The sequence below is a fragment of the Cydia splendana genome, chromosome 1 (genome assembly GCF_910591565.1).
Source record: "Cydia splendana chromosome 1, ilCydSple1.2, whole genome shotgun sequence".
Lineage (NCBI taxonomy): Eukaryota > Metazoa > Arthropoda > Insecta > Lepidoptera > Tortricidae > Cydia > Cydia splendana.
The window spans coordinates 20,443,032-20,455,155 of record NC_085960.1 but is presented as its reverse complement, the minus strand read 5'-3'; positions in this window follow the sequence as shown (position 1 = coordinate 20,455,155).

Genomic DNA, 12,124 nt, shown 5'->3' with positions numbered 1-12,124 from the left:
ATTGTACATTGAGGTAAACGTAGGTACTCTACATGATAATACCCAATAGCGGCCACCTTTATTGCTAAATACCTGAAACATAAGTAAGTTTAAGTATTAAATGTAGACCAGGTACTGGGGCAGTGACAGGTAGGTACTCGGACGTCCACGTCCACCTTATTATAAATCCTTTAGTGTTGGTTGTCAAGTATGATTCAATTTATTCAAGAAGTGCTTTAATGAAGCAAGAGGTAGGTATATACAGATGTACTTTATAGAGTGCAAGATACCTAGGTTCCTACCCTTATACCCGTCTAAGCAACTGACTGGTAAGTAACCGTAAGCTTTTTTCCAAAAATATTTTCGAATTTTGAAGTAAATAGGTAATTGATCGAGTAACATTAGGTTGGTAAAATCGATTGAGTATGCTTATCAAGAAATATAATATAAGTAATATACTTAGGTAATATTATATGTACATAGGTTACCTAGCTTAAACATGAACATTCCTGATTAAGAGAGGACGTAAAGTCAGGAAATTAGAAGGGATCAAAATATCCGCGCAAAACTTGCGAGTCTTTAGACGAAACAACAGGACATCGCGCGGGTATTTAGCTTTAAAATCAGTTACTTACTCTGAAAGTTTACTTCTGTTTGAAATTTTGCTCGTCAGATGCCTCGGCCATATCACTAGTTTGTACTAAAATTATACTGCTATGATATGCTGGGTGAAGCTGAAAATTGTGTTATTTCCAAGTCCCACTTTGTCGCTGCCATAAGGACGCTTTGACAGGTTATTCATATAAAGATACAAGAGCAAATCTCATCCTTATATTAAGCGACAAAGTGCGACCTATTATGACTAGACTTCGACTATTAATGAAACCAAATGAAACTCATGATGACTTTAGAATTATTAATGAAAATTAGACATGTTTTCATGTTTTTCTTCTATCGAGCCAACCTTTGTTTTGGTTGTAGTCTGCCTATGCAAATAATTATAGTCTACTAAATGTTATATAAATTCCAATGTAACCCGTGAGATTACTGTACAATGAGACGGGTGCCTGTTTCAATTTAGTCTTGCCAAAGCTAATCACTTTCTTGGCACATGTTCAAAGTCATATTTCTGCTCAAAGCCGAGAAAGTTGTTTATATTATACAACTCTAGTAATTTATTTATTTCACAAATACCTACTAGAGTCTGTTCGGAAAGAGAATAGTCGTGGATTGTACTGGGCTCCATACATTACACGACTCTTCATCACTTTCCGCACAGACTCTATATTAAATGTGAATGTTTGTGGGCATGTATTTTTTTTATATTGGGTTAGGCGGTCTCCAAATTGGATTCTGATCTTCGTCCCAGGGTCGCACGTTGGTCCAGCGTGCGAGCGGGACATAACTTCATACACGAGCATATCGCTGTCTCGCTCACATAACGGCTGTGGCGTGCGGATCCGTATCAGTTTGATAATCGCGTTCTAAGAGATGGTTATTCTGGTTGGATTATCATGTACAATAAGGTTTTATTGCGGAAACCACTCCCTTAGCGTGTGGCACGGGAGTGGAAGTGTGAATCGCTACGCGATTAATGACGTTTACGCGATTAACCCTTAAACAGGTTGTGTATCTATAAGTACCACATAGCAAATGATTTTTTTTTGGCGAGCTGAGTAAATACAACGACGGCAAAATGTCATTGCCGTAAAGTCTATTAAGTGGGTGATATCGGAACGTAAAAAAATGACAGGTGTCAAAACAAATTTCTTTGAAAATTTAGTTGTCAAGTTCAAATCGACAACAAATAACAGTTTTTGTACGTTTCTCCCGCTGTATAAGTTCGCTACGCCCAAAAAAAGTACTGTATGTATTTTGTTTTGTATTTTTATGGTAGATTATTAGATAATGTATGTGTAGTAAGTCATAACTTACCTTAGTCATTGTTTTCTGATAAAATATTCGATCTAAAAGTTTGTGGTTCGTATGAAACCTCTGCCCGTCTGGGGGACGTTCGAGTGGTTTATAAGTGGCCTCTGCCCTGCAGGGAGTTTACATGACATTTAAGGGTAAGATTCATTACTATGAATGAACCCTCATAGTACAAAAGTAATATACAGTGAAACCTGGTTAATTGGCACCTGGATAAATGGAAAACCTCAATAATTGCAACGAAAGGTCCGGTCCCGGTCCCTTGAGACCAAAATGCCTCTATAATTGAAAGTTTGGAACCTCTATAATTGCAATTTAGATTTTAGTGCTTTTCGTAATTTTGCCTCTGTAATTGACCACATCGCAAATAAGACCTCTATAATTGACACTGTGCTAAAAAAATCCGTTATTTTAGCTCTTCTTATTACCTCTATTATTGAAACGAGACTTATTGATTACCTCTGTAATTGAAATAATGTAGTTGTAGACAGCAGTAACAATATTTTAATAGCAATGATCATTTTATTTTAAATCTTCATCCAGAATTCAATTTATTTATTGGGTATCTAATATCTATCACAGCCAAATAGGTAGGTAGGTGAAATAGTTTTGATTAAATCAAAAACAAAGTATGCTTTTTACATTCCAATAAAACTTTCTTCTACAATTCAAGGGATTTTTTTAAACCCAAATGATTAATAAGAAAATAAAGTAGTAATTAATGTAGTATAAAAGTGCAAGTCATAGACCAGAAACCCAGAAAGTAAGCTTGTAAATCTACTTTCAATGGTTATTTGCACCTCCATAAAAGAAATTTGTCAGAACGCAACCTCTATTAATGAAAACCTCTATAATTGACACAACGAATTTTTGAACCTCGTTAATTGGCACGACCTGCTTAAATGAAAAACCTGGTTAATTGACAAAAAATGCCGGTCCCTTGAAATTGCAATTATCCAGGTTTTACTGTATTTTCCTTTGGTTTTTAAATTAAATATTTATTCAACGGTCAATCTTACGAGCCACGACATCCATGCAAGCCAAGAAAGTGCTGGCAGTTAGTGCATTTTATGATGCAAGTGTAAATGTGATGTGCAAATGACTTGCCCTTAAAACTACTCTGTATGGCTAACAAGGCAGTGGCCATATAAGGAACACGTAGCACCATTGGTATCGAGCAGTGGGCATATAAAAACCACCGGGTTTTTTTTATTGAATTAGGGGTAATAAAAAAAAATCAAGAAATCACTTTTCTTTTTAAGCTATTACCTACCCGAATCAGTAATCAAAAGTAAATAAATGCGTCAGGCCTGTTTAAGGGTTAACCCTATAAAACTACTTTACTTTGAATTCAACTATAATAAGTAGCCATCCTTTATTACTTCCTTACTGAGTGGATACAGGTCGAGAGGTGATATTTAGGCAAATTTCAATCCGGAAATCATACGTTTAAATTTTCGATAGCACTAAATGTGTTCTCAGAATAAAGGCATGTGTTATTAAAAATTCAATTTCGGAATGACACTATTTAATTTGGGATAAGTACTTTCAAGAAAATATATTTTTGAATAACTTATGTTTAGAGAAATTTATATAGATAGGTTAACCCTTTACCAGGCTGACAGTTCAAAAATGACAATCGAATGTTTTACTCATCGAAAATAGAACACATGTTTGGAGTGCCGTATGTGGGAAATATATATCCCTTAGCCTGGTAAAGGGTTAAGCTAAGATACTTATACCTAAGTCAAATATATTTAAGAAATTTAAGATTTCAATCCAAATACCCAATTCAGCTAAGAAGTCCCTAAGTTTATGTAGGTAGTCTTCGTTGAGCAAGAATCACATCAACAACAGCAGTTCTAGTTCTCTAAGTTAAATCAGGCATTCAAATAAATATATATATCGACGACTTTTTGTATAGAAATACATTGATGGCTCGCTTTACGTGAACTGTTTCATTTTATTTCGTCGACTAGCGAACATCCCGAATCGCATTGTTCGAAATGATGTCACCGATTTGGAGATAGATGCTTCAAACTTTGTTACGAGCCTCGTATGGGGTGTGGGTCTATATTATCTTGCGAAAATGCTATGTGAATGAAACAAATTTACTGTTGGTTTAATGTTCTTTAAGAGGAGTTCTCTCGTGTGGAAGTAATGTTCTTCATTGTCTAATAACAAAAGCATTGTATCACAAAATGTTGTCCTTGTGGGTAAGGTATGTGTACTGTTAACTTTGTTTAATTTTAAGCAAACATCCAATTAGTTACGCATTCATACGCAAAAGTTGTAAATATACTAATTTATTTCAGTTTTGTGGTAAAAAAATATTTTTCACATCACCTATTCGAAAAAGGGCTTTTTCTTCCCTGCTAGGACTAAGAAGTTGTACTTTTCTGTTCTAGGACACATTTTTTTTCATTTTTACATACAATTTTTTTAGCTTAAATAGTGTTTTGATACATGATAATTTCCTCTTTTTTTTTTCCTCATAGTTGATGTGAAAAGCAGTATGTGTCACACGGTATCAAAATTATTTCGTCTTGGGCGTTAACACTTGAATCCCTCATTACGCTCAGGATTCAATGTAGGTACGCCCTTGACGGAAATATATCATTTTGATCCCTTGTAACACAAATTACTATAGGTACGCTAGATCGGTCCGGGGCGCGGCATCCGACATCGAAAACGAAGTGTCTGACGCCTCGGACCATTGTACCGTGAGTCGTCCGTATATAAGGTACCTACCCGAATACCATTTTAAATATGTAGTTATACTTCCTATCCAAATCCAAGACAACAATATAATTTACTGAGCAGCAGTACATGGAATCATGCCGTCCTTGTCACACATTTTAGAGATATAATATTTAAAAAACAAGTTCGCACTGTCCCTCTCACTCGCTACGCTATCATCCCCCGCCATCCCACTCCGACACCGCTCCTCAGATACCCGTCATTACATGTTTTTGTGTTAGTCCGAGTCACACGTATTTTCGCCAAAATAGTGTTCCTCTAAATATCTGTGTGTGTGTTTCGATTGATGAAGTTAGGGTGAGTAATTTTAATATGTCTATTGAGCGCTGAATGATAATAATGATAGAATTAAAACATTATTTGTACTGCCGGCCGCCGCCGTACCCCCGAGCGAAAAATTTATGTTTTTTCGGCACGGCAAGTCTAGTCTCGTTTACAATTCTTGACATGGCTGGTATACTTTAATTTGTAATCGTATTTTCATTTAGCGTGATAAACTCATTACCTAAGAAATCAACTAAGTAAGTAATCTTTGCGTTCGTACGAAATCAATTGTTACAACTACCTTCTTTTTAGAATAAAATAAGTACGGAGCTATAAATAAATCACAAAATGACCTTTAACCCAGTTATATGACTAATTCAAAATCCAAAGGTTATAGTTATATGTAGATATTACTTACATTTCATGTTTTGATTAAAAATGGTACATTCATACTATGTAATGTTCGCTCAGTAAATTGTTTACGAATGCGAACACTATATTATTATATTATATTGACATGCTTTCGCCTACAGATTTTATATACTGTATACTAGTATACAAACCATATCTGAATTGAACAAACTTTATATACCTAGGTATTTATACGTACTACGTAATCGTTTCAAGAAAACGGCCCTTACCATGTCCGATCTACCCTACCGTGTAATAAAAAAGATAGGTAACAATATTAATCCTTGCCGATTGGTAATAAGTGCTTATGAACAGTAGCAAATGTGTCTTTGTGCAAATATACATATTCTGTAACCAACAAGTTTAATTACCATCTTATGAAGATACCTACAGGTACCTACATTTATATGTAAAATGAAAAATTTCATTAAATACACAATCAACAAGATACTTGAAGAATAGTTTGAGCGACTGTTTAAAGTGTTTAATGCCAGTAACCGATGTATACAACCAGCACGCGCTATGCGTGCTTCGATACCGACATAGTGAATGGATCGTAAGGATTAAAACGGATTAGGTACTTTAATCGCACATCGCGGTATCGTCGAGTCTTGGGTCCAGTCGGTGTGGTCGCCTCCCTTTGCTCATCAGTTAATCTCCTGCTTTGTGATAACTAGACATTCTTGATTGACAGTATTAAGTACCAATGCTATAATAAGCTAAACATCACATAGCCAGTTATTAGTTACTCTCTACAATAGTACCTACTCTGTACGTGTAAACCTCATGAATGTGCTTACATAATTTTTTTTTAGACACTTGCACATTATCAACTCAATGTAATTTTAGAATGAAATAAATCATGGACAGAGTATAGGTACTTGATTAGTGTAATATTATGGACTACGTCCAACAATAATACTGCGCTAGTACAATAGCGTCGAGGATCGTTAACCCATGCGTAAATCGTATCGGAAATATAAGTAAAACCTTCTAATGACAACTGGGATTCAGAATTGGGTAATTTAAGTAGAGTGAGTACTTTACAAGCTTAGGTAAACTATGCAACAAGATGATCATCAAACAGGTAGGTACTCGGTATTAAACGTGTTACCAAATAAAAGTAAATGACAAAAGGAGAGTTTATAATATTGCACATTAATTAACACGTATAAATTAAAATTCATATCACATAAATATTTAGTTAAAAACGAGATTAAAAGCAAAATTTCTCCCACTTTAATAGTGAAAAGGCTATCATTACTCCACAATCATTGTGTTGAGAGCTCCGCCTTCACAGCGTTGAGGTTATATTTGCCCCACTTTAACAGTGCAGAGGCTATCTTTACTCCACATTAATTGTGTCGAGAACTCCGCTTCAAGAGCGTTGAGGGTAAATTTGCCCCACTTTAATAGTGAAGAGGCCATCATTACTCCACAATAATTGTGTCGAGAGCTCCGCTTTAACAGCGTTGAGGCTAAATTTGCCCCACTTTAATAGTGAAGTGGCTATCTTTACTCCACATTAATTGTGTCGAGAACTCCGCTTTAACAGCGTTGAGGGTAACTTTGCCCCACTTTAATAGTGAAGAGGCCATCATAACTCCACAATAATTGTGTCGAGAGCTCCGCTTTAACAGCGTTGAGGCTAAATTTGCCCCACTTTAATAGTGACGTGGCTATCTTTACTCCACATTAATTGTGTCGAGAACTCCGCTTTAACAGCGTTGAGGGTAACTTTGCCCCACTTTAATAGTGAGGAGACTATATTTACTCCACAGTAATTGTGTCGAGAGCTCCGCTTTCACAGCGTCGAGGTTAAATTTGCCCCGCATTAATAGTGACGAGGCTATCTTTACTCCACATTTATTGTGTTGAAGATTTATGATGATTATTGCGTAATATCTAAAACTACATAATAATGATTGACTCGCTCTTCGATTGCTTCGGTCATTTGGCTCATCGGTCGCTTCGCTCTTCGGTCGCTTCGCTCTTCGGATGCTACGCTCTTCGGTCGCTTCGCTCTTCGGATGCTACGCTCTTCAGCCGCTTCGCTCTTCGATCACTTCGTTCTTCAGTCACTTCGTTCTTCGGTCTTTACGCTCTTCGGTATGTTTGGTCTGCAGACGCTTTGCTCGTTGTAAACTGAGTCAAAGATATATAACGTTGCTCCACTGTAACAGTGTTGATGCCAATGTAATGTACTTGTCATAGTCTGTATCCAGATCTTTATGTTGACTCCACTTTAATAGTGATGTGACTGTGGCTTTACGTATGTGAAATACAGAGGAGATTTTAGTTATGTTGAAGTAATTTAATTGGTATTAATGCAGGCTAAAATCCTGGTAACAAAATGTACACAAACGGTGCTGTATGACGAGTGAACAATATATGGAAAGTGATATATGTAACCCTTTAAACGATTTTGCATTCAATATTTGACCTGCAGTCAAATATATACCATCTCAACGAGCCCAATTCACCTACTCGTAACAAATCCAGTACGATTTGCTTACTGGTTATCTCGGCTCTAAACTTCAGGGGACCGTCGTCGCCGCAACTAACAAGGGCTGCGCCGTGGTTGACGCATACATCCCACGACGCGAAATCAACGCTGGAAACCTCAGCTGAAAACCAATATGCACAATTGTACAACCTTGCAACCAGAGTTAAATGCTGTAACCTGTTACATGAATCGCTTTCGCTAAATAGCTAGATTGACAATCGCAATAAAGGATTAATATCCTTAAACAATAATAAAATTTAATATTGTCATTAATTTAAATGCTCTAGGTTGTCATATTGTCTTGCTGTACAGTTATAATAGGGTATTTTCCTACTTTTTTTTGAACTGTCAAAACGGTTTGCTAATAATATGGAATTTACATAAAACATTTACATCGTGACGTCACGGTCAACTCACCTAATTTTTATATTTCTATCTGATTTATTAAATAGAACTTGTGTTTAAAAATAACTCCTATCTGTGTTTTTCTAATTATTGTTGGTTGTGTAGGTATCACAAGAATACTGTGCACGCTGCACAGTCTTATTGTAACGTTAAAAAATGTTACTATAAGTTACTCCTTGAAAGTTAAATTTCAAGTAAATGCCTTATATTTCGTTCACAAATATAATATCATAATTTAACACCTACCTACACTACAATCTACCAAAGTTTACTTACCACTTGTATCACGTGTAGTCGTCATCGGTCAGATACGTAAGATACGTAAAGAAAGACGACTTATTTATTAATAAAGGTAGTCTATCTATATATATTATTTAGCTATTTACATATTGTTTGAGAATGTGACTGTCTCATTTCAATCAAGGACAGAGAGAATCATACTATCTTTGTCTTACACTAGTACTAGCACCCAAAAGAAAAGCATAAGTATAGTTTTCCTGGTTGTTACTGACTGACAAATTGGTTTGACCAACTATATAAATCTATATTTTAAAGCTGAATTATAATTGAAAATTTGAAAAATGATAAGTTTCAAAACAATACCTACAGGATTTTCTACTAGTCGTTGTCCGGACTTAGTCTAAAAGTATAGAAACTTGATTTCAACGACAACCTTGCAATGAAGAAAAATCTCCTTTACCCACATTTATAAGCTGTGTATAGAAGAGGGTATTTATTGTTGTATTGAATATTCATTGCAAAGTGTCATAAAGTTATATTTTAGTGTCAATACTTAAAAAGACATGCATTCAATTCATAGTTAAATCATAACGCATAAAATAATTACATCCAGTGAGTGGTTGGAAAAATCTAAATGATACAAAACGGCTTATTTATAAGTATAGTGTCTGACAGAAAACACACATCCTCAACCGTTGAAGTTATTATAATCTTGAAAATTAAAACATTGTATACTCGTATTTTAATGAAATTGAAATATCAATAATATAATGGGTCCAATATTGATTGAGAGCTAACTAAAGATTGAACACACCTTTCAATGGCGTAATGGTTTAAGTACATAAGCAATGGCAAAATTACATTTAAACAACTTACCAATAGGTATTACAATGTAACCAAAGAAAGTTTTATACCTACTTTTTTGTTTTTTACTTTCACCACAAAGGAATATTGATTCAAGTAATTTAAGAATAATAATTTAAGTTAATTAATGACGCCCATCATTATAATATAATATTATTATGATATATATATCTACATAAAATTACATTTGTAGGTAGATACATAATTACAATTTTTTGGTATAAATTAATATGTACCTCTTATGAGACACCGTTGTTCTCTTCAGCTGAAATCAGTAATATCAGTAACGGTATACGTAACTTACTGATTTGATATCGATATTTCATTTTATTTTCGCATATGTATTTAGATACAAGGCTCTGAACATCTGCTCAGTAAATTATATTGTTGTCTTGGATTTGGATAGGAAGTATAATTAATAATCAAACGAACTTACCTGTGAAGTTTGATTACAATTATACGAGTATCCAAATCCAAGACAACAAAGTCCCGCCCCCCAACCCCGAAAATAAAAATAAAATAGTCTCAGTGCATAACACAAAAAGATTCACTCTGAAATAATGACGGGTATCTGAGGAGCGGTGTCGGAGTGGGATGGCGGGGGATGATAGCGTAGCGAGTGAGAGGGACAGTGCGAACTTGTTTTTTAAATATTATATCTCTAAAATGTGTGACAAGGACGGCATGATTCCATGTACTGCTGCTCAGTAAATTATATTGTTGTCTTGGATTTGGATACTCGTATAATTGTAATCAAACTTCACAGGTAAGTTCGTTTGATTATTAAGTATATGTACAAGTTGGCGCCTCATAAGTATATGACAGTCTGATGCAAAGTGGCCACCGAAAAAAATATCAGTTCAATATTTTAGTAGCTACATCATATCATTTGTATCAATTGATTGTGACGTACTCCCTAGTACCTGAAAAGATGTATCCAATTTAAAGTGACGTAAATGCAGCATAACGTCACACAGTATCAAGAGTTTGAGCCACGTTTATCTACTGCGATTTATAATCAAATTGTTATTATTAGTTGTCACTCTTCATACTATTACCTTATTCAAAACTCACTCTGTTATAAGCTAGACTCTTTTAATAATTGTTCTAGCCGGAGTGTGATGGATTAAATACTACAATGGGCTGAAAATAGCAAACAAAGGAAGAACATAATCACGGACAGACTGACAAAGATCACGCGAAGCCTCCGCAACTGCGGACAAATTACAGGAGTATTCAGATTATACAGGGTGGCCAAAAAATAAGTGCATTCCCGTTGCCAGGGAGGTTTGGGGATTATACTGAGCAACTTTAACTATGGGACCAATCCCGAAATCGCGAAAAAAATGTTGGCTGTTTCATACATATTGGCTGGTCCATTTTCTATTGGAGGGTAATTTTTTATTTCGCGATTTCGGGGTTGGTCCCATAGTAAAAGTTGCTCAGTATAATTCCAAAACCATGGCAACGGCAATGCACTTATTTTTTGGCCATCGGGTATAAACGTGAATAAACATGGTACTCATGATAAAAATTTCAAGGCGTCAAACCAATACGTAGACGGACTATGATTGAGCTACTTATGTCAGTTTCGTTCATTTTACATAGGTTCCGAATACTCCCCTTACTACCTCATGTGCGACCTTTCTCTAATGTGCGTATAAATATTATACCGAAAACGAATTATTTGCGTGTGCTTTCTCGCTCAAGATAACTACCGGTAAAACGGGGTGGCTTTAGGAAAATTTGGGGTTACTTTGATAGTTTTAAAACAGCCACAAAATTAGCAATATTCATTATTTACTGGAACTGTTCGTGTAACTAGTTAGATTACTATATTATCAGACGTATTCCGATTTTAATAACAGGTTATGAATTAGATCTGGATTAGTTATGGATCTGATCTGTAAGTGTCAAAATGACATTTATGTTTGAAGAAATGACACTTTTGACATATCAGATCCATAACTAATCTAGATCTAATTCATAACCTGTTATTTAAACCAGATTACGTCTGTATATAAATGTTCACCTACTGTAAAAAATTTAGCACAAAAATATATTATAGCTTAGGAACTGAAATTTCAAAGTCGCCCCTGCATTTCAAAGCCACCCCGTTTTACGGTAAGTGTGACAGCAACACAAATTGTTAATTTCTATTTCTTCAAGGAATGTATATAGTAGGTACTTTTGTCTAGTATGAGTGGAAAACTAACAAAACAAAACTTTGATGTATTGAGCGGGAGTTGACGATTAAGCTCACTTGTCTTTGTCGGCCTAGATAGTGATGATATATACGGATAGATAGATACATTGCTGATGCTTATCACTAAAACTTAAACCTTTTAACACAATTGGAATTACAGAAACATCAAATATTGACATAACATTCTTCAATCAATCCGAATAAAAATGTTCATTTTTCAATTAAGTCCTCATTCCACTACACTATAAACAATTTAATTAAAAACACTGGCCACTGTTCGCACTTCGGTTAGCGGCGAGAATATATGGGGATGTTAATGAAATTAATTTAAATGGGATTCGCTTCGCGTGTGTTCTCAATAGCAAGCGCACCTGCACATTTCGAGATTACATTACCTACGCCGTGAATGTTCAGGTTTTTCCTTTTGCTGAGCAGTACGAATAATTATGATGGTCATCCTTCTCTACGTGACAGTGTATGTCTCTTTTAATCACGTGGTGATAAAAAGTGACAGTTGTTTTATGATATGGATTACGGCATTCATACTTAATGAGGTA